Source organism: Mobula birostris, chromosome 1, assembly GCF_030028105.1.
Source record: "Mobula birostris isolate sMobBir1 chromosome 1, sMobBir1.hap1, whole genome shotgun sequence".
Lineage (NCBI taxonomy): Eukaryota > Metazoa > Chordata > Chondrichthyes > Myliobatiformes > Myliobatidae > Mobula > Mobula birostris.
Window position 1 is genome coordinate 152,173,043 of NC_092370.1, and position 23,131 is coordinate 152,196,173.

Here is a 23,131-nt window from a genome sequence, read left to right on the forward strand (position 1 = left end):
GAATAGACAATAGACAATAGGTGCAGAAGTAGACCATTCGGCCCTTCGAGCCTGCACCGCCATTCTGAGATCATGGCTCATCATCTACTATCAATACCCGGTTCCTGCCTTGTCCCCATAACCTTTGATTCCCCTATCTATAAGATACTTATCTAGCTCCTTCTTGAAAGCATCCAGAGAATTGGCCTCAACTGCCTTCTGAGGCAGTGCGTTCCACACCTCCACAACTCTCTGGGAGAAGAAGTTCCTCCTCAACTCTGTCCTAAATAACCTACCCCTTATTCTTAAACCACGCCCTCTGGTACTGGACTCTCCCAGCATCTGGAACATATTTCCTGCCTCTATCTTGTCCAATCCCTTAATAATCTTATATGTCTCAATCAGATCCCCCCTCAATCTACTTAATTCCAGCGTGTACAAGCCCAGTCTCTCTAACCTCTCTGCATAAGACAGTCCGGACATCCCAGGAATTAACCTAGTGAACCTATGCTGCACCTCCTCCACAGCCAGGATGTCCTTCCTTAACCCTGGAGACCAAAACTGCACACAATACTTTAGGTGTGGTCTCACCAGGGCCCTGTACAAATGCAAAAGGACTTCCTTGCTCTTGTACTCAATTCCTTTTGTAATAAAGGCCAACATTCCATTAGCCTTCTTCACTGCCTGCTGCACTTGCTCATTCACCTTCAGAGACTGATGAACAAGTACTCCTAGATCTCTTTGTATTTCTCCCTTACCTAACTCCACACCGTTCAGATAATAATCTGCCTTCCTGTTCTTGCTCCCAAAGTGAATAACCTCACACTTATTCACATTAAACGCCATCTGCCAAGTTTCTGCCCACTCACCCAGCCTATCCAAGTCACCCTGAATTCTCCTAACATCCTCATCACATGTCACACTGCCACCCAGCTTAGTATCATCAGCAAACTTGCTGATGTTATTCACAATGCCTTCCTCTAAATCATTGACGTAAATCGTAAACAGCTGTGGTCCCAATACCGAGCCCTGTGGCACCCCAGTAGTCACCACCTGCCATTCCGAGAAACACCCATTCACTGCTACCCTTTGCTTTCTATCTGCCAACCAGTTTTCTATCCATGTCAATATCCTCCCCCTAATGCCATGAGCTCTGATTTTACCACCAGTCTCCTATGTGGTACCTTATCGAATGCCTTCTGAAAGTCAAGGTACACCACATCCACTGGATCTCCCGCGTCTATCTTCCTGGTTACATTCTCGAAAAACTCCAATAGATTAGTCAAGCATGATTTGCCCTTGGTAAATCCATGCTGGCTCGGCCCAATCCTATCACTGCTATCAAGATATGCCGCTATTTCATCTTTAATAATGGACTCTAGCATCTTCCCCACTACTGATGTTAGGCTAACAGGGCGATAGTTCTCTGTTTTCTCCCTCCCTCCTTTCTTAAAAAGTGGGATAACGTTAGCCATTCGCCAATCCTCAGGAACTGATCCTGAATCTAAGGAACGCATAAGGAATCTAAGAATGCAGAGCTCTGAAACCTTCTATTCCTCACAGCTGCTGTTATTATTTAAGCTGCGCTCTGATGTATGAAGATTTGACCTGAGGTTATTTTCCCCGCTGTTACAGTTAATTTAGTGCCCCAGTATTGTTTTCTTCCTTGGAATCACTCAATGCCTCTGCCTGTCCTCTGTGGCCATAATATGACATAATTGAGTACTGAGCCTATTGGCTAGATTGACCAGCTAAGGAATGAGGAGCTGGCTGCCTGCTTCATCAATTGGTTGAATCTTATTAATCTAGTAGTTTTCAATCATCTCCTGTCATCACATAATTCAGTCACTCTAACCATGGGATCCAGGCTCAAATGGCAGCAGCCTCCTGCAAGGCAGACAGCTAGCTTACCACTCAACCACCTGATAGTGGGATCAAATCCTACTCTTGGGTGTTTGAGAAGAAACACTCCCAGCCTGGCACTGTGTGAGTGCTGTGCCTCCACCATTTTTTTGAGAAGATAATAATCTAGAATCCCAAAATGAGCTAAACAGATTCCAAAAGAGATGTCCTGACCAATATTCATCCCAGTGACAAGACTTCAAAACAAGTGCTTCCTTACTATTGTTAAGTACTTTGTAAGTTCCTGAGGGACAGTATGAATGTCAGTTTTCCTAATATCTTGAAACCTCAGCAATGTCTTCTGAAAATAGAATTGGTGCAGCTGCTGAGATATCATAGTTTCCAATGAGAAGGGCGCTTTGACCCAAGTCACCAAATTATTCTCATTGATGGGAACTTTGCAGTGATTGGAAACTTACTTGGAAGGAAAAAGACAGAAGAGATTCTGCAGATGCTGATAATCTTGAGCAATACACACAAGATGCTGGAGGACCTCAGCAGGTCAGGCAGCATCTGTGGAGGGAAATAAACAGTCGATGTTTTGAGTCGAAGAGTCTGAGCCTGTTTATTTTCCTCCACAGATGTGGAAGGAAGAAAACCTTTCTTTTTCTGCTGTGCCTTTGGACTTGAAGAAGATTTTGGGAAGGTTCTCAAGCCTGTAGCCAAAGAGGTTTACAGCCTGTTTCTTAGAAATAGGGGGATGGATATTATTCCCCAATAGAGTTGGTTCATGGTTTATCTGTATCTCATCCTGGCCAACTTGCAGTGACCCATTGAATCATATGAGTTTAGTCGAGGGACTATTGCAATATCATGTTTATTTTAACTGATCCATGGGAAAATCTATTTTACACCCTTTCTTGTAAATTTCTCTCATTGCTTTTGAATAGAGGAATCTAATTTTCATATAATAGCTGATAAGAATGTTTTTAATGGATTCTTACATCTTATTATTGAATGGAAGTTGCTTTCAACTTTGGAGCCCTTTCCAATCTCAGTCACTGGGTTATGATATCATTGCAGTTACAAATTAAATCTGCTTTTCCAGTCCTATAGGCTTTCGTGCTGCTTTTCATTTGTTCTTCTGACTCAGGAGACTGACCTCTGAGCTCAGCTCAAGATCTGAGTGAAACGTGGTTGTACATACTGGTGATGTGTTTCACGTGCTGGGTGATGCATTTCACGTGCAGGGTGATGCGTTCTATGTGCTGGGTGATGCGTTCTACATGCTGGGTGATGCATTTCACGTGCAGGGTGATGCGTTCTATGTGCTGGGTGATGCGTTCTACATGCTGGGTGATGCGTTCTACATGCTGGGTGATGCGTTTCACGTGCTGGGTGATGCATTCCACGAACAGGTGATGCATTACACCTTCTGGTGATGTGTTCCACATGTAGGGTGTTGCGTTCCACGTTCTGGTGATGCATTCCACATTCTCCAATCATATCAAGGCAGCTGCTGGCAGAAAGGGAAAGCATTTCGATTTGCACACTGCCTATTTTCATCCTACAACATCACAAAGTGTCTCCTACCAATTGAATCTTTTCACATGTAGTCAATGTAAAAACAAAATAGAACAGGTAGGCAAACGATAAGCAGCAGAAAGCCTAACGGTACAGTCAAATGATAAAACATAGAAAACTAGAAACATAGAAAATAGGTGCAGGAGTAGGCCATTCGGCCCTTCGAGCCTGCACCGCCATTCAGTATGATCATGGCTCATCATCCAACTCAGAACCCTGTACCTGCCTTCTCTCCATACCCCCTGATCCCTTTAGCCACAAGGGCCAACTGGGTAATTGGCTCTTTCTGGTGCTTGGTGTGATCACTTGGTTTGCTCAGTGACACTTGAACAGTGAAGCAGTGACTGGGCTAATGGCCAAAGAATGTCTGAAGAAATGGGTGCCAGGGGTGGCATGGAATTTTATGGCATGTTGTAACAGTCCTTCGGTTGAGAGTAAATAAGGAGATGTTTTGTTATATACAAGTTTATAACCAGGCCAAGTCGATGTCTGTTGCATTTCTTGGCTGAAAGACTCTTGTATTGTTTCCAAATACTGTAGTGAATGATGTCTTGATTTGGATTACTTTCTGCTCACTGCAGTGTAATGTTTTCCATAGACCTAACCTCATCCCCAATTAAGAAGCAAGAGGCAGCTGATACTGGAACCTGGAACAACAATCTGTTGCAGGAACTCAATGGATCAAGCAGCATCTGTAGGGGGAAAGGAATTGCTGATGTTTTGCTGAAACACTGCCCCTATCCTACAGCAAATTGTTTGTTCACCTCCCCCCACCCCAGGGTCCTCCCTTAGTGCATCAAAATAGACTGTAGCTGAAGTATTGGTGTCCTCTTTCTTCAAGCAGCAATTGCCTGTATTTGTGTCACAAAAGAGCTTGGCTATTTCACTGCCATGTTGGTTAGCTCTAACCTCCAGCCTCTGTAGCTGTCCTGTGGAAAAGCTGGTGTAACTTGCACCAGGTTCCATGTAGCCATCAGTCCAGCTATCACTAACCCACTTCATCTCCCCGTTCAGCAGTGCCTGGATTTAAACATCCACCTTCCTTGTTATCAAACCCCTTGTGATTTTTGAACTCCCTATTTCTGTGACCTCCCTGGACCTGCAGTCCTTTATGATCTTTGCATTCCTCAAGTTCTGCCTTGTTACTGGAACCTCTGTTTGCACTGAATGTGCTTACAACTGCTGAGGCTCAGACCCTGGACCACGTTTGCTCCTTTCTCATCCCTTTCAGGATGCTCCTTAAAATCTTCGGCAGTTCCTTGGGATAGTAGATGACCTAATTCTGCTCCAGTTATTCAGGTTGGCTGGTGAAGCCAATGTGGGAACTGCTGACTCTGCCAGAGAGGGCTTGGTGTGTGAGTGGATGGTTTGCGAGGTGATTCTCTTTTCCCATTGGTTACACAGGGCTCTGTGCACTCCTCATAGACGACCCAACAGCATACCCACTGCTCTGTCCACTTGGAGCAGTTGTGTGCTGCAGGTTCCCAGGGGTTAGTGGAGATGCTGCATTTTTTCTCAAGCAGGCAGTGGGCAAATCCTTGAATCTATCCTTCCTTCTGCCTAGTAATCTCTATCTGTCTTGAGGGTCTGGTAGTCCTGGTCTCACAAACACACAGGATCACTGCTCCTCCATGGACCACAAGCCTAGTGCCGTGCTGAGGACTTGACATTTAAACATCCCTTTCCTCAGCTGACCACAGTTGGTAGTATTCAATTTACTCATCAATGTCTATCTTCACTAAGAGGAGGCTCCTATGATGTGGGAAGTAGTCCACATTTTTCAGGGTCCTTTAATGTCAAAGTGTAGTTTTCCTTCACTGTGCATCTCCTTAAATCCAACCAAATAAATAATCTATTGTTATTTCACCTACCTTCTCCTTTGTCTTGATGTAAATGTTTTGTCTTGTTATATTATGGGATGTGGTCTGCTACATTACGTTTGCTCATAGTCTTTAACCAATATCAGGAAGCAGATTAACTCTTTAACTCGAGTTAGTAGTTATGGGACATTGCTAAATGCAAATTTGCATCAGCATTTCCAATCTATGGACAGTGAAGCAAATTAGGCAGCAGGATCTAGATCAACTTGGGAAGTGGGCCAAGGAATGGCAGATGCAATTTAACTCGTGTGAAACTTTGCTAAGTTCAACTGGGGCAGGAGTTGCACAACAAATGGCAAGGCTCTGGCAAAGGTTGTAGAACAGAGAGACCTGTGGATGCAAGTGCACAGTTATTTGGAAGTGGTGACACAGGTAAACGGGGTGGGTGTGAGGATAGTGAGGAAGACACTTGCTTTCATTGGTCAGACATTAAGTACAAGTTACGATTCTACAAGATATTAGTGATACTACATTTGTGTGCAGTTCAGGTTGCCTAACCGTAGGAAGGATGTTGTTAAGCTGTAAGAGGTTCAGGAGGCATTCATGGGTATGTTACTGGAATGGAGGGCGAGTTATATGGTGAGCTTGGATAGGCTGAAACCTATTTCTCTGGAGAACAGGAGGCTGAGGTTGCAGGCAGCGATTACCAGATTTTTTAATGCTGTGAACCCCAGGTTGGGAAGCCCTGGTTTAAAGGTATAAGGATCAAATATAGGCAAATAAGAGCAACGCAGGCAGGTAACTTGGCTGAGTTGGACTGAAGAGCCGGTTTCTATGCTGTGTAATTCTGTGCCTCTATTTAAAGAACATCATGAAGCAGGTTATCAGATCTTTAACGCAGGCTGGTGGCCGTGGGATGTGCTGAATTAAATTTGTGTCAGCATTTCTGCTGTTATGTAAGTATACCACAGAGAGCTTCATTATTGCCTCTTGCAATATCTTGAGGTTGTGAAAGGCAGTTTCAAATACAAAGCTCTTTTATCTTTATTGCATCCATTGCCTCCTGGTGTATACCTGGCACATAGAGCGGGTCTTTTGAACAGGAGATTAAATCGAGTACAGTTCTGCTAACCATGAATTAATCTCAGTACGCTACATGATACCAGTGCTTTGGAGTCAGTCCAAATTATAATGGTCACATCACAGTAACATTACACTTAAAATCCTATAAGTATTGTGCCAAGATTTGTGTCAATGCCCCTGGGCCTATAAGAAATTTTGTCCTTTGGAATCGTAGCAACTTAATGCATAGAAGGAGGATACTTGGGCCACTGTGCCATATTGGCTAAAGATTTGTGCTTGTCCCACTTCACGGTTCTCAGGCCAGGGCTCTCCAGGGGCTCATCCAGGCACTGCTCAGATATGAAGAGGGTTTCTGCCACCACCACCTTTCCTGGTATTGAGTTTCAGACTCCTGATACTCATTGAGTTTGTTCCTCAGCCACCCTGATCCTTCAATTAATTAGCAGATGGCTGTTTCTCCTGAATGTTGCTTACTTTGTGAAAGGAAATGCTCTTCTTGTTCATCCTACCCAGACCATTCATTTATACTCAGTTATTTCTCCCTTCCTCTGTCTGAATATCCTCGCCCTGCCTGGTTTAGTCTGTCCTCTCATCTGTGATCGGCTGTAAAGCTTCCTTTCTATAGCGTAGGGTCTAGCTTTCATTATTCTTACTGTTCAATTCAGTTAGTGTTGGATTTACACTGGGAACAGGTTCACAGCATAGAAACTGGCTATTTTGCCCACCACGTCAATGCCGACTAGTCAACCTCATCCTTCAGGACTTGTTTCATATATCTCTAAACCTGGACAATTCAAATGTTTGGCTTAAATGCTGCTGGTGACTCTGCTCCAACCATTCTATTGGTTGGTCCGTTCCAGTTACACACCACTCTGTGGGTGAGTGCAGAAGATCCACGTTCAATCTCTTCTCCCTTATCCTAAATATGTGTTCTCTGATTTATCTACCTCTGATATTTCCTGCAGTCTGCCCTCATAACCTTATAGACTTTAATCAATTGTTGCCTCACAAAAGCAACTAACATAATCAAAGATTCCTCCAATCCTGGCTATGTTCTCTTCTTCTCTCTCCCATCAGGCAGCACAGTGGCTAGAGAGAGTACAGACCACCAGGTTCAAGGACGTCTTCCAGCCCCTTGTTACCAGGACCTCAAATGAACTCCCTGTACCCTCAAAGATGATCTCTTAACCTCCCAGTTTATCTCTCTGTGTCTGCATGCACTGCACCTTTTCTCTAACTGTAACACCGTATTCTGCATTCGTCCACCTCAATGTATGCCCAGGAGACAGATGGGCAGAATTAGGCCATTCAGCCCATCAAGTCTGCTCCATGTCTGATTTATGACTCCTCCCATTCTTCTGCCTTCCCCCTGTAACCTTTGGTGTCCTGACGAATCAAGATCCTATCATTCTCTTCTTTAAATACACCCACTGACCTGGCCTCCACCACTGTCTATGACAACGAAAACCACAGACTCATCACTCTCTGGCTGAAAAAAATTCCTCCTCGTCTCTGTTATAAAGGGATACTATGATACATTGGTAGGGATCAACCTCTCCTATAAGGCCTGACCAGCAGGCTGTTATAATAACTTATGGTCTGGGACACCCTCCTTTGGGATAGCAAGAGTGAAGTATGGAGCCAAGTTGTTGCTTTGTCTTTCCGGTGGTTCCCTTGGACCTCCTCACCACACCAACTGCTTGTATTAACAGCTGTTCCTGATGGGCAGCTGTTGCCGGATTGCTGTGTGTGCTGGGCACTAGTCCTATTACTATCTGACTGGTAGGAACCCTCATTCAGGAGGCACACCAGCCCCTCATTCAAAAGGATCCAAGTCCGTTGCTCCCTGAAAGTGGCAATTCAAGCAGAGAGAGTGGTAACGAAGGCATATGGCATGCTCACCTTCATAAGAACATAAGAGCACAGGTTGGCCATTAGGCCAATCAGGCAGGCTGCACCATTCAATGTTCTCACGAATGATCTGGCTGTGGACTCAGCTCCACTTCCCTGCCTTTTCCCCATAACCCTCAATTCCCCCACTATGGAAAATTCTCTCTAGCTGTGTCTTAAATATATTTAAAGAGGTACCCTCTACTGCCTCCCTGGGGAGAGAATTCCACAGATTCACTCCCCTCTGGGAAAAGCATGTCATCTTCATCTCTGCCCTAAGTCTATTATTCCCAGAGTTTCAAGGCCATGTCCCGAGTTTTAGTCTTTCCTACCGATGGAGACAACGTTCCTCCCTCCACCTTAGCAATTGCTTTCATAATTTTATATGTTTCTATAAGTTCCCCTCTCATTCAGCAAGTAGAGTTCCAGGCAACTCAGTCTCTCCTCATTGGCTAACCCCCTCATTTCTGGAAACAGCCTGGTGAACCTCTAAAGCCAGTATATCCTTCCTCAAGTAATGATACAAGAACTGCATGCAGTATTCCAGATGTGGCCTCACCAGTACCCTGTACAGTTGTATAACCTCCCTGCTTGTAAATTCAATCCTTTTAGCTAAGAAGGCCAAAATTCCTTTTGCACCTGCAATTCATATGCAAGCATTCCCAGGCCCCCGGCACAACAGCATGTCGCAATCTTTCACCAATTAAATTAAAATTTACCTTCTATTTTTTCTTCCAAATGAGATGGCTTTCCATCTACCAGCTTTGTACTCCCTCTTACAGGCACTTGCCAACACACTTAACCCTACAGTATCTGCAGGCTCTCTGCATCATCGGCACAATTTCCTTTTACACTAAATGTAGTGTCATCAACAAACTTAGATAGACTACACTACATTCAGTCCCTTCTTCCAAATCGTTAATGTAGAACGTGAACAGTCATGCGCCAAGTATTCTGCTCATCACTTATTGCCAACCAGAGGTTCATCCATTTATCCCAACTTTTTGACTTCTGTTGATTAACCAGCCCTCTATCCATGCCAATACATTACTCCAACTCCATACATTCTTTCTATATAGATAAGTCTTTCATGTGGCACTTTATCAATCTCCTTCTGGAAATCAAATTATTTAACATATAACTAGTATACAACAGGCAGAAGGGATTAGATTAATTCGTATCATGTTCAGCACAAACAACATAGGCCAAAGGAACCAATCCTGTGCTGCAGTGTTCTGTTCTGTTTTCTGTGAAAGAGTTCAGATATTTCTCTGTCAATGGCAACTCATGAAATGAAAGAAAATGGGCGATTGACATTTTAGATCGATATCTTTCAAGACCAGTCCAGCTGAAGCATTTCAACTTGAAACGCCGACTGTCCACAGATGCTGCCTGACCCACTGAATTCCTCCAGCATCTAGTGTCTTGCTCCAGATTCCAGCAACTACAGTCTCCTGTGCCTCTGTCAAAAAACAAAATAGTTTTCAAGATGCAAGTAAGTTTGCAGATGGTACATAGGCTGGTGGAGCTGTGGATAGTGTGGAGATTGTTATGGGTTGCAACAGGACATTGACAGGATGAAGAGCTGGACTGAGAAGTAGCAGATGAAGTTCAGTCTGGAAGTGTGTGAAGTGATTCCCTTTGGAATGTTGAATTTGAAGGCAAAATAAAGGGTTAATGGCTGGATTCTTGGCCGTGTGGAGGAATAGAGGGATCTTGGGATTCACGTTCATAGATTCCTTAAAGTTGCAGTGGAAATTGATAGGTTTGTTAAGAAGGCATATGGTGTGTTGGCCTTCATTATTTGGGGAATTGAGTTCAAGAGTTCTGAGGTCATGTTGAAAATCTATAAGACCCTAGTTAGACCACACTTGGAATATTGTGGTCAGTTCTGGTTGCCTCATTATAGGAACAACGTGAAAGCTTTAGAGAAGGTGCAGAGGAGATTAATCAGAATGCTGCCTCGACTGTGGTGAGTCATGTTTCCAATGATGGGAGAATCTGAGACCAGAGGATACAGCCTTAGAATAGAGAGGCATCCTTTTAGAATGGAGATGAGGAATTTCTTTAGCTAGAGAGCAATGAATCTGTGGAAGACTTCATGTATACTTAAGGCAGAAGTTGATAGGTTCTTGATTTGTCAGGGCATGGAGGAATATGGGGAGAAGGCAGGAATTTGGGGCTGAAAGGAAAATTGGATCAGCCATGATGAAATGGTGGTACAGACTCGAAGGGCCAAATGGCCTAATTCTGCTCCTATATCTTATAGTGTTATGGACTAGACGGCATGGCTGATGAAATTAGGTTGAGTGGGCTAGGGTTTTTCTCTTTGGAGCGACGGGGGATGAGTGGTGACTTGATAGAGATGCACAAGATGCTGAGAGGTGGAGATAGAGTGGACAGCCAGAGACTTTTTCCCAGGGCGGAAATAGTTAATACAAGAGGGCATCATTTTAAGGTGATTTGAGAAAAGTACAAGGCAACGTCAGAAGTACAGTAAGTTCTTAATGCAGGGAGTGGCGGGTGTGTGGAGTGCTTGCCAAGGGTGGAGGTACATTCAGGTACATTTGGGGCATTTTAGAAATGATTAGGCATATGGATGATAGAAGCATGGAGGAAGAGTTAGATTGAATTCAGAGTAGGTTACAAGATGAGCACAACATGGTCGGTTGAAGGGTCTGCATTCTATGTTCTATGAAATGCATTCCTGGGCGTAACATGGTGAGAAGAGTTAAAGTATATTTTCCCAAAAGTTCGGAAGTAAAACAGAACATGCTGGAAATGTTTTCAGCATTTTCCATTTACTAAAAATATCAGCATTTGATAGAAATAGAATGCAGAATGATGTGTTACAGTTACAAGGAGAGTGCAATGTAGCTAGGCAACTGAAGTGCAAAGGACACGAAGTTGATTGGGAGGTCAAGTTCATCTTTTAGAGTGTGAGAGCCTGATAAGAGGGATAGAAACTGTACTTGGGCCTGGTTGTCTTTCAGCCATAACTCAGTAATACCCACAACTTCATACCTGCCAGTTTTAACTATGCTGCAAAATCACATACAGTCAGTCCTGTTTTCACTTCCATTTTCAATTTTGTCTCTACATTGCCTGAAGTTAAATTCTTAACCCTTCCCAAACTTTTTGTCTTATTCTTTATTCTAGCGACTTCAGTAACCTTTCACTCACCACTCCTTCCCTTTTGTTTTGTCAACACTATTCCAAGCCGTTGAACCGACTCTCTCCTATTTAGTATTTAGTTGAAAGCCTTACCTACACCCCTAGTTATGACATTCACCAGGGGGTGGTTCAGGTGAAGGCTATCTCATCCTTCCCCAATACTGGTGGCAATGTCCCACAAATTCAGACACACTTCTCTCACACCACATATTTATCTCTGATTTTATTAGCTCTGTGCCAATTTACACGTGACTCCGATAACAATCCAGAGTTAATTTTCTTTTTGGTTCTGTGTTTTAATTTAGTGACTAGCTGCCCAAATATTGTCAGCAGAACCTCTTTCCCTGCTCTTCTTGTGACACTGGTACCCACAAGGACCACGACAACTGGGTCTTTCCCTCCCATTCCAAATTCCTCTGTAGGTCAGATGAGACACCCCGAACCTGGGTACCAGGCAGACAACACAGCCTTCGGGACTCTCGATCCTTGCAATAGAGAACTGTGTCTATTCCCTTGAATATATTATCCTCAATTACAACTACACTTCTCTTCTTTTCACACCCTCCCCACCCCTCGAATGGCTCCCTAACGCATGGTGCTACAGTTTGGTTTCTCATCTTTCCTACAGCTCCCACTCTCATCCTTACAGGGAGCAGCAACCTCAGATCTGTTGGACAAGCTCAGGGGCTGAGGCTCCTCCAGCACTAGCTCTCCTCCTCCTGTTGCAACCAGATAGGATACGATGCTCTCTGTAGTGCGTCTGTAAGATTTGGTGAGGGTCAACGGAAAGTAGAGGTGCTGGCCAGTGTGTCTGCCTGGTTTAACCAGGGCGGGCTAATGGTGATGTTTACACAGAAGAACTTGAAGTCCTCAACCAACCCTGACCTCAAATGCTCTTTAAAACTCCTCACCATAAACCTATGCCATCTTGTTTCTAATGCCCCTACCATTGGAGAAAGATTCTTTCTATCATAGAACATAGAGCATAGAAATTTACAGCACATTACAGGCCCTTCGGCCTACAATATTGTGCCGACCATGTAACCTACTCTAGAAACTGCCTGGAATTTCCCTACCGCATAGCCTTCTATTTTTCTAAGCTCCATGTACCGATCTAAGAGGCTCTTAAAAAACCCTATTGTATCCGCTTCCACCACCACTGCCGGCAGTGCATTCCACACACTCACCGCCCTCTGTCTGAAAAGCTTACCTCTGACATCCCCTTGGTACCTATTTCCAAGCACCTTAAAACTATGCCCACTCGTGTTAGCCATTTCAGCCCTGGAAAAAAGCCTCTGACTATCCACACGATCAATGCCTCTCATCATCTTATACACTTTCATCAGGTCACCTCTCATCCTCTGTCGCTCCAAGGAGAAAAGGCCAAGTTCTTACTTACTCTCCTATCCAAGCCTTTTATAATGTTGATATACTTCTATCAGTTACATAAAATAGACTGGTACTTTTGGTACAGGGCAGCAATGTGTTGGAGCAGGTGGTGGGTTTCCTCTGGGTGCTCTGGATTCCTCCTGCATCTGAAAGACGTAAGATTGATAGGTTGCTTTGTGGCCAGGTTTGCAGACAAAATGGAGGTAGGTGGAAGAGGCCAAGAATGTTGAGGAAGCAGGGACTCTGCAGAAGGACTTAGATAGATTATGAGAATGGGCAAAGAAGTGGCAGGTAGAATGTAGTGCAGGGAAGTGTATGGTCATACACTTTGGTAGAAGGAATAAAGGCATAGACTATTTTCCAAATGGGGAGAAAATTCAGAAATCAGAGGTGCAAAGGGAGAACATGCACGTAGCACGTTGCATCTGAACTTGCACATTGAGTCAGTAGTAAGGAAGGTAAATGCAATGTTAGCATTCATTTCAAGAGGACAAGAATGTAAAAGCAGGGATGTAGTGCTGAGGCTTTATAACGCATTAGTCAGACCACACTTGGAGTATTATGAGCAGTTTTGGGCCCCTTATCTAAGAAAGACACTTCCCAGAAGAAGGCAATGGCAAACGACTCCTGTAGAAAGATTCGCCAAAAACAATCATGGTCATGGAAAGTCCATGATTGCCTAGGTCATACAACACAGCACATAATGAAAGAATGATCTAAGAGAGGATGTGCTGGCATCAGAGCATGTTGACAAGGATGATCCCAGGAATGAAAAGGTGAAGGTATAAGGAGCATTTGATGGCTCTGGGCCTGTACTCACTGGAGTTTAGAAGAATGAAGTGGGATCTCATTGAAACCTATTGAATATCGATAGACCTGGATAGAATGGACATGGAGAGGATGTTTTCCTATAGTGGGGGAGCCTTGGACCGGAGGGCACAGCCTCAGAATGCAGGGGCATCCCTTTAGAACAGAGATGAGGAGGAATTTCTGCATCCGGAGAGTGGGGAATCTGTGGTATTGGTTGTCACAGACAGCTGTGGAGGTAGGTCATTGGTCGGTTGTTGATTAGAACGGGCAACAAGGGTTACGGAGAGGAGCAGTAGAGTGGGGTTAGGGAGATAATAAATCAGCTTAATTGAATGGTGGAACAGACTCGATGGGCCAAATGGCCTAATTTTGCCTGTTTGTCTTATAGTCTATGGTCTATGTCCGCTGTAAATTCCCTGTGGTGTAGGTGGTAGCAAGGAGTTGCTGGGAAAATGTAAGAGAATAGTTCACGGGAAATAAGCAGAGGAATGGGATGGAATTTTTCTGAGAGCTGGGATAGATGAGGTTGACTGAATGAGCTCCAAGACTGTAATGAAATTTGACCGAGGAAATGCAATGTGGCTGTTTTATCTACTCTCTAAATCCGTTGTCTATCAGCCTGGTCCTCCCCAATCTCAGGATTGTGTTTCTCAAGGGCCCCCAAAGATAAATTTAAACAGATTTAACCTAATAACAGGCAGCTGGATAAGCAATTGGGAATGTAGAGGAGCGGAGATAGAATGACACGGTAGACCTGAAGCTATTTAGTAGTTTTCCCCGAGATCACCAGGCACAGCCTGATCCATTCCCATTCCTGGAGGTTACGAAAAATGAGCCTTGCCCTCCAGGTGGCAGCTCTGGAAAGCCATGAGTGTTCATTGGATCTCTGTTCTTGAAAAAGCACACTTAGCCTTGTCAGGTCTGTGGACTGGGAGACACTTAAGAGTGGATGGAGTTCAGGTTAGAGGCAGCTCTGATGTAATTGGGGGTCCAGGGTGCTGGGGGTGCTCGTCGCACCCTGTGTTCATGTTGAGGGATGCAACTGTAGGCTCTGGGTTAATTTCATTGCAACTTAAGCGTTCCTTTTTCCTAGCAGCCAAAATCAGATAGTCTGGTGTTGGAGCTTTGTTCAGTAACACTTGGGTCAGTAAACCTTACGTCATTCTGAACTTTTCTTTCTCCAGTTCCACAACACTCCCACCTGTACCATGACCATTCTTCTCTTCCCATCACCCATATCCCTTACTACCTCCCCTCAGCCCTTCCTTTACCCATCTCTCCTCCTGTCACCCTTCACCCCCTTCTCATTTCCCGTCCTATCACCTCTCGCCCCTCTATCTCCCCTTCTAGCTTCCTTGCAATTGCCCCTCTATCTCCCATCTCCTGTCTTTCAACTTCTACCTTCCCTCTGATCCCTTACCTCCCTTCCCAGGCCTACTGCTCTCCCCAGTTACCCTCTCCACACACACCCTGTCCATTCACCCCAGATTCCTTAACCAATCCCTCTCATAAGCTAACTAGTCGGCAATGCCCGGACTCCTGGACCCATCATCAACCTTGCACTGCTCTGTCCTCTCATTCTCCTATTCTGTCTCTCCTCCTCCTCTTGCAAGTGCTGATATCCCTCTAACTTGTGCCCAATATCTCACAGAGTCCCAGATGAAATTCCTGCTCCTACCTCATAACCAAAACAACCCCATGTAATGCAAGCACCCCCCCAAAAGCAAAATATCAGACACCAAAAAGACAAAAATGTTGAAACTTCCAGCTGCTCAGATCACCTTCTACCTTGACTTGTAATTGGAGTAGGGTCGGCTCATTCAGGTCGCTCTAGTGGTGTTGTGTAAAGTAGTCACCATACTTGCATTAGGTTTCCCTAATGTGGAGAACATCTAATGGGGGTTCAGTTATCCTTAAGCTCCTTCTGTTTATGGGATTATTAGTACCTGAACAAAAGGTCCAGATGCCAACAGTGGACATGGACAACTGGCATAACCTCAGAAAGGCTAAGCTGAGGGGACGAGGATAGGACATTGGAGCAGAATCAAGTCATTCAGCAAAATTAGTCTACTTCCCCTCTCAAGATTATTTAATGTCATTTCCTGCACACAAGTGTAAAGGGGAATGAAATAATTGTTTCTTTGGATCCGATGCAGCGCAAAAAAACTTCGCAAACTTCACAAAGGACACAATGATAATAATAAAACACAATGACTATTAGTGGTGGCGTTGGTGGGTGGAGCCCTACTGCTTGGGGAAAGTAACTGTTTTTGAGTCTGATGTACCTGGCATGGACGTTGAGCAGCCTCCTGCAGTTTAGGAATGGTTCAATCACGGCAATGTGAGAAGTAATGTGTCCTGGAACCTTTGGATTTTTCAGCCTCTGAGGACTGTGGGTGCCTGTTCATGGGAAGCTGAGTTTGGTGTTTTGGCTTTAGGAGAGTTGAGAAATTGCTGGAACTGGCAGGAAAGTGGAGTTGAGGCTGAGATCAGACCAATGGTTGCACATAACCGAAGACTGAATGGCCCAATTCTGCTCCTCTTTCTGAGCTTCTGAAAAAAACTAAGAAGAAACAAATGTAAGGCAAAATCAGTGCAGAACGGAGACCAACCAAATGAAGAGGCATAAGAAATGACGAAAGTACTTCCTTTACTTCTCAAGTCAAGTTGACTTTATTGTCATGTGTGCAGGTACAAAATCTTGCATCTCTATCTGGGCAAGGCAGCAACAGCCAGACCAATGGCACTCTGAGCCTGAGAGGGCAGGGAGAAGTTAACAGAGTAATAGTCATAGGGGACTTGATAGTTAGGGGGACAGATAGGAGATTCTGCAGCAGCAAAAGAGACACCAGGATAGTGTGTTGCCTCTCGGGTGCTAGTGTCCAGGGTGTCTCTGAGTGGTTGCAGAATATTCTGGAAGGGGAAGTTGAGCGGCCGGAGGTTGTGGTACACGTTGGTACCAATGACGTAGGCAGGAGAGGAGTAGAGGTCCTGTGCATTAAGTTTAGGGAGCTAGGAAGGAGGATGAAGAACACGACCTACAAGGTGCCAATCTCCAGGTTACTCCCAGTGCCACGAGTTAGTGAAGGTCAGTACAGGAAGATAGCGCAGATGAGTGAGAGGCTGAGAAGATGGTGCAGGGGGCAGGGTTTCAAGTTCTTGGATCATTGGAACAAATTCTGGAACGGTGCAATAATAATATGGTTGTTGTGATAGGAGATTTTAACTTTCCTAATATTGACAGGCATCTCCTTAGAGCAAGGGGTTTAGATGGGTTGGAGTTTGTTAAGTGTGTTCAGGAAGGTTTCCTGATGCAATATGTAGATAAGTCAACTAGAGGAGAGACTGTACTTGATCTGGTATTGGGAAATGAACCTGGTCAGGTGTCAGATCTCTCGGTGGGAGAGCATTTTGGAGGTAGTGATCACAATTCTAACTCCTTTACCATAGCGCTGGAGAGGGATAGGAGCAGACAAATGGGAAAACATTTAATTGGGGTACAGGAAATATGATGCTATTAGGCAAGAACCTAGGAACATAAATTGGGAGCAGATGTTCTCTGGGAAATGCACGTGACAAATGTTCAGGGAACATTTGCATGGTGTTCTGCATAGGTATGTTCCATTGAGGCAGGGAAAGGATGGTAGGGTAAAAGAACCATGGTGTACAAAGGATGTAGAAAATTTAATTAACAAGAAAGGAAAAGCTTATGATAGGTTCAAGAAACTAGATACTGTTAGAGCTCTAGAAAATTACAAGGGTGCCAAGAAGGAGCTGAAGAATGAAATTAGGAGAGCTAGAAGGGGCCATGAGAAGGCCTTGGTGGACAGGATTAAGGAAAACCCCAAGGCTTTGTATGTGAAGAGCAAGAGGATGAGCCATGTGAGAATATGATCAATCAGGAGTGAGAGTGGAAACATGTGCATGGAGTCGGAGGAGGTAGCGGAGGTACTTAACGTATAATTCGCTTTGGTATTCACCAGGGAAAAGGACCTTGGCAATTGTGGGGATGACTTGCAGCAGACTGAAATGCTTGAGTGTATAGACAGTAAGAAAGAGGATGTACTGGAACTTCTGAAAAGATAAGTTGCTGGGACCAGATAAGATATACCCTAGGCTAATGCGGGAAGTGAGGGAGGAGATTGCAGAGCCTCTGGCGATGATCTTTGCATCATCAATAGGGACGGGAGAAATACCAGAGGATTGGAAGTTTGCAAACATTGTTCCCTGTTCAAGGAAGGGAGTAGAGATAACCCAGGAAATTATAGACCAGTGGGTCTTACTTCAGTGGTGGGCAAGTTGTTGGAGAAGATCCTGAGAGATGGGATTTATGGGCATTTGGAGAGACATAATCTGATTAGGGATAGTCAGCATGACTCTGTCAAGGGCAGGTCATGTCTTATGACCCTGATTGAATTCTTTGAGGATATAACAAAGGTAGTGCAGTAGATATAGTGTATATGGACTTCAGTAAGGCATTTGATAAGGTTCCCCATGTGAGGCTCATTCAGAAAGTAATGAGACATGGGATCCAAGAAGACCTTGCTTTGTGGATCCAGAATTGGCTTGACCACAGAAGACAAAGGATGGTTGTGGATGGTTCGTATTCTGCATGGAGGATGGTGACCAGTGGTTTTCCGCAGGGATCTGTTCTGGGACCCTTCCTCTTTGTGATTTTTTATAAATGACCTGGATGAGGAAATAGACGGGTGGGTTAGTAAGTTTGTTGATGACACAAAAGTTGGGGGTGTTGTGGATAGTCTGGAGGGTTGTCAGTGGTTACAGCAGGACATCGATAGGATGCAGGAATGGACTGAGAAGTGGCACATGGAGTTCAACCCAGATAAGTGTGAAGTGGTTAATTTTGGTAGGTCAAATTTAATATTAACGGTAAGACTCTTGGCAGTGTGGAGGATCAGCAAGATCTTCGGATCCGTGCCCATAGGACACTCAAAGCTGCTGTGCAGGTTGACGTTGTTGTTAAGAAGGTGTATGGTGTGTTGGCATTCATCAACCATGGGATTGAGTTCAAGAGCCGTGAGGTAATGTTACAGCTATATAGGAGCTTAGTTAGACCCCACTTGAAGTACTGTTTTCAGTTCTGGTCACCTTACTACAGGAAGGATGTAGACACTATAGAGAGAGTGCAGAGGAGACTTACAAGGATGTTGCCTGGATTGGGAAGCATGCCTTATGAGAATAGGTTGAGTGAACTTGGTCTTTTCTCCTTGGAGTGCTGGAGGATGAGAAGTGACCTGATAGAGGTGTATAAGATGATGAGAGGCATTGGTCGTGTGGATAGTCAGAGGCTTTTCCCCAGGGCTGAAATGACTAACATGAGAGGGCACAGTTTTAAGGTGCTTGGAAGTAGGTCCAAGGGGGATGTCAGAGGTAAGTTTTTCACACAGAGAATAGTGAGTGTGTGGAACAGATTGTGGGCCAAAGGGCCTGTAATTTGCTGTAGATTTGTATGTTTCTAGTATCACAACAATATGTTATGCATAAATTGGTCAAAAATTATACAAAACACTGAAGCAAAAAAGGCTGAAAGACATCAGTGCAAAAAATACACAATCAGAGACAAGTCCACAACAGTGCAAGATGTGGCTCTTGGTTTTCTGTTGCTGAGGTGAGATTAGATTTGTGCAGGTCAAAAACTGAAAGCAGCTGTTTCAGAACCTAGAATCTGTACCACCTGCCTGAGAAGACCATATGACATAGGAGCAAAATTAGGTCATTTGTCCCATTGATCCATTCAATAATGGCTGATCCTTTTTCTCCACCTCGGCCCTACCTCCCACTTCCCCCGTAACCTTTGATGCCATGGCCAGTCAAGAACCTATCAAGCTTTGCCTTAAATTCACCCAACGACCTGGCCTCCACAGCTGCATATGGTAACAAATTCCACAAGTTCACTACCCTCTGGTTAAATAAATTTCTCCGCATCTCTGTTTTAAGTGGGTGCCCCTCTATCCTGAGGCTGTGCCCTCTTGTGCTAGACTCCACCACCATGGGAAACATCCTTTCTATATCAACTCTGTCTAGGCCTATCAACATTCAAAAGGTTTCAGTGAGATCCCCCTCATACTTCTAAATTCCAATGAGTACAGACCCAGGGCCACTCAAATGTTCCTCCTATGATAACCCTTTCGTTCTTGGAATCATCCTTGTGAACTTCCTCTGAACCCTCTCCAATGCCAGCACAACTTTTCTTAGATAAGGATCCCCAAAACTGTTCACAATACTCAAGGTGAGGCCTCACCAGTGCCTTATAAAGCCTCAGCATCACATCCCTGCTCTTGTATTCTAGACCTCTTGAAATGAATGTTAACATTGCTTTTGCCTTCCTCACCACCAACTTGACCTGCACGTTAACCTTTAAGGCAGTGTTTACCAACCGGGATTCCATGAGAGGCCGCGAGAGATCATGATTAATTTAAAAAAACACCGTTTCTGAACTTTATGCAACGCTCGCAGTGGTGGCCAGTGACCAAGCAGCCCCATTAGCAATCTCATTAGAGGTCACTCAGCCCAGTATGGCAGTGCGTAATAGGACTGTGTTTGTTTGCTCAACTCCCTTCTCAGTTTTTAAATGCTAGATAGGGGAGGCCATTGGACACCAGTAGGCTGATAATTGGTGAGCACTGTATTGCACAGAGGAGAGGACAGTAGGCTGATAATTGGTGAGGGCTGTATTACACAGAGGGGAGGACAGCAGGCTGTTGATGAGTGTGAAATGCATTTTACAAGTGTTCAATGGACTTGCCCAACTCGGGCTGTGACGTCAGCCTCTCCCTCCCGAATTACCTCCCCCAGTTTCCCCTTGTGTGCTGCTGACAGACAATTCTGATAAGGTTAACTTACTGCCTCTAAGACAGTCAGTTCCCTGGTGGGCCCAGCATCCTGGAAACCCCCACTGTACCTGTTGTGACGGCATGCTCCCTCTCCAAGGACAGCCAGCACCAACCCACCCTCGGAAGAGGGACAAGCAGTCCGCCCTGGCAGAGCCCTCAACTTTCTACCCCCTCGACCTGTGAAAGGGCATCTTGGCCAGGCCCAGGAGCAAGATCCTTGTGCCGGCCTGCCCCTGCCTGTAGATGAGGAGCGCGGGGCTGATGTGCAACCAGAACCTGAGCAGCAGCCCGTTCAGATACTCAGACAGGGGCTGCAACCGCTCACACTCTGTGCAAGCGTGGTACACTGACTCCTCCCGGCCACAGAACGGACAGGAGGACGGCGTGTCGGTACCTGCTTAAACACCTGTCGTACGGTACTGCAGGTCCCCTGCATAAAGAGATTTCCTCTGGGGACCTCCTCTGCTGCCTGATGGTAACATGGACCCCCAAGGCGAGTATGGTCGGGAGACAAAGGCGAGGAAGTGAAAGGTGTGCAGGAGCAGCCCGTACAAGAAGCACTTTGGAGCATCACGGACGGGCACGGTGGGAAACCCCACATGATGGCTCACGTTGTTCAGGGCCCTCTGCCGAGTGGTATTCCGGGGCCTGGGTCTGACAGGCGATTCCCGCCCACCGGGTGGTGGTGGTGCAGCCGGAACCCCTCCACTTCCCTGAACCCCCTCAACACCCAGCGTGATGGGACGGGGACCAGTCCCCTCGCAGCTGCAGCACCGCCCGCCATCGGTGCAGGAGCACCTGTCTGGATGAGATTAGACCCCAAACTCTCAACAGCTCTCGGTGAAAGCGAGGCAGTTCCCTCAAAGCGGCATATCTGGTGCTGTCCACTAGAAGCCAGCAGTGTCTCAGGTGGGGAAAGTGCGTCGCCAGCGCATGCGGCCTCGCAGGGTGGTCGGTATGCAGGTATATCTGCAGATCCTGTGGCAGACAACTACCAGTTAGGTATGCGCACACACACCAATGACTGACCACCCTTCGCGATTGGGAGACTCAGGACCGCAGCAGAGACCCGATGCCTCCTGTTGCCCCCAGAAGTCATCCACCCCTCTCCTGGGTCCTGGAGACAAAAGCAATGAGCAGGACGAAGTAATCAGCCGGTACCATATCTTTACAACGAAAGCTACTTATCAATGGGTTTTACATGGACTGGTGATCCAAGTTGTCCAATTGCATTGTGCCTGGTCTGTGGCAAACAACCTACAAAAGTACCAATGGCAAAATTGAAAAGACACTTAACTACAAATCACAAACATATGACACGTAAAATTGCTGATTATTTGAAATGACTATTGAAACCTCGGAACAAACAGATTAAAGCTTATGAAAATAAAGTCATAGTCAGTTACACGGTTCAGGAAGCAAGTTATTTAGTAGCTCTAAGACCAGTTAACTCAAGAGTGTTTAAAAATTTGTGTGAAAACCTGGACAAAGAACACACCAATTTCCTGCTACACACAGGGGACAAGTTCACAACAGTGTTTGAGCTCTTTTGGGTGAATTGCAAGAGTACTTAAAAGAAAGTAGTAGGCCAGATTTCGCTGAGTACTTTGAAGGTGAAGAATAGGTGCAGAAACTAGCCTATTTGACAAACGTTTTTCATCATATGAACCAGTTGAGCAAGTCTCTGCAAGGCCCTGGAGAAAATGTTTTGACTTCAAGTGATAAGATTCGTGGATTTAAAAGGAAACTGAATCTTAGGAAAAACATTCCACAAAAGGAAATCTTGAAATGTTTCCACTGCTGCTTGGGCTTGAGAGTGAGGGAGGATATCAGAAAGTCTCAAGTCTTACTGAAAACTACCTAGAAGAACTGCAGAACAACATTGAACAGTACTTTTCCTCCCTTTCAAAACAAATGTATGACTGGGTGAGGGATCCTTTCTCTGAATCTTTTGTGCAGCCTGAGAACTTGACTTTGAGAGAAGAGGAAGAACTTTGTAAGCTGCACTCTGATTGTGCACTTAGGATGGGATTTACTGACCTGCCCCTGGGTAAGTTCTGGATTTCTGTGAAAGAAGAGTATCCTGCCATTCATAGGAAAGCAATCAATATTTTGGTGCAGTTTTCAACTTCTTACATGTGTGAGCAAGCTTTTTTTTTGTTTAATAAGTATCAAGAGCAAGGATAGAAATCATCTCATTTCAGTTGGAGCTGAAATCCATGTATCTCAAGTTCAACCCAGAATTGAGAAATTTATTATGTTTGCCTTAGCTTTTAAGATTTATGAAAGAGAAAGAGTAATTTCAAGAAAGGTAAACTAATCTTAACAATTTTTTTTTCAGGAAAGGTTGGCTAAATAATCATTTTTTACTCAGGAGCACTGACAAATATTTTTGGATTATTATATCTACAACTTGCTGATCACACTAACTTACTGTGAGATGTAGATGTAATGATTTTTATGCAGGGGTGCCCTGAGACCTGGAAGTTATTTCAAGGATTCCTCCAGGGCAGAAAGGTTGAGAAAGGCTGCTTTTGGTTCTTCTGCACAAGGACACCGAAATCCCTTTGCATCTCAGATTTTTTGGATTTTCTCCCCATTTAGAAAATAGCCTGCACATTTATTTCTACTACCAAAGTGCATGACCATGCATTTTCCAACATTGTATTTCATTTGCTACTTTCTTGCCCATTCTCCTAATCTGTC

The 23,131-nt window shown here is 44.8% G+C and overlaps 1 protein-coding gene and 1 long non-coding RNA gene across 7 annotated transcripts in view; one reads left to right on the plus strand and one right to left on the minus strand.

Annotated features, from left to right (window-relative positions):
• The window catches only part of LOC140200620 (polypeptide N-acetylgalactosaminyltransferase 16-like), a 329,730-nt gene that overhangs the window by 13,070 nt on the left and 293,529 nt on the right, over positions 1-23,131 (plus strand). The window lies entirely within an intron of this gene.
• LOC140200650 (uncharacterized) overlaps positions 2,188-23,131 on the minus strand; it is a 76,310-nt gene continuing 55,366 nt past the window's right edge. The window contains exons 3-4 of one of the 2 annotated variants that reach the window (XR_011886685.1): positions 15,857-16,134; positions 2,188-3,337 (exon numbers count right to left, since the gene is read on the minus strand). This is a non-coding gene — a long non-coding RNA (uncharacterized lncRNA). Of the gene's footprint in view, positions 3,338-5,782; positions 9,661-15,856; positions 16,135-23,131 lie in introns of those variants that run through there. The other variant, XR_011886684.1, reaches the window with a different exon arrangement.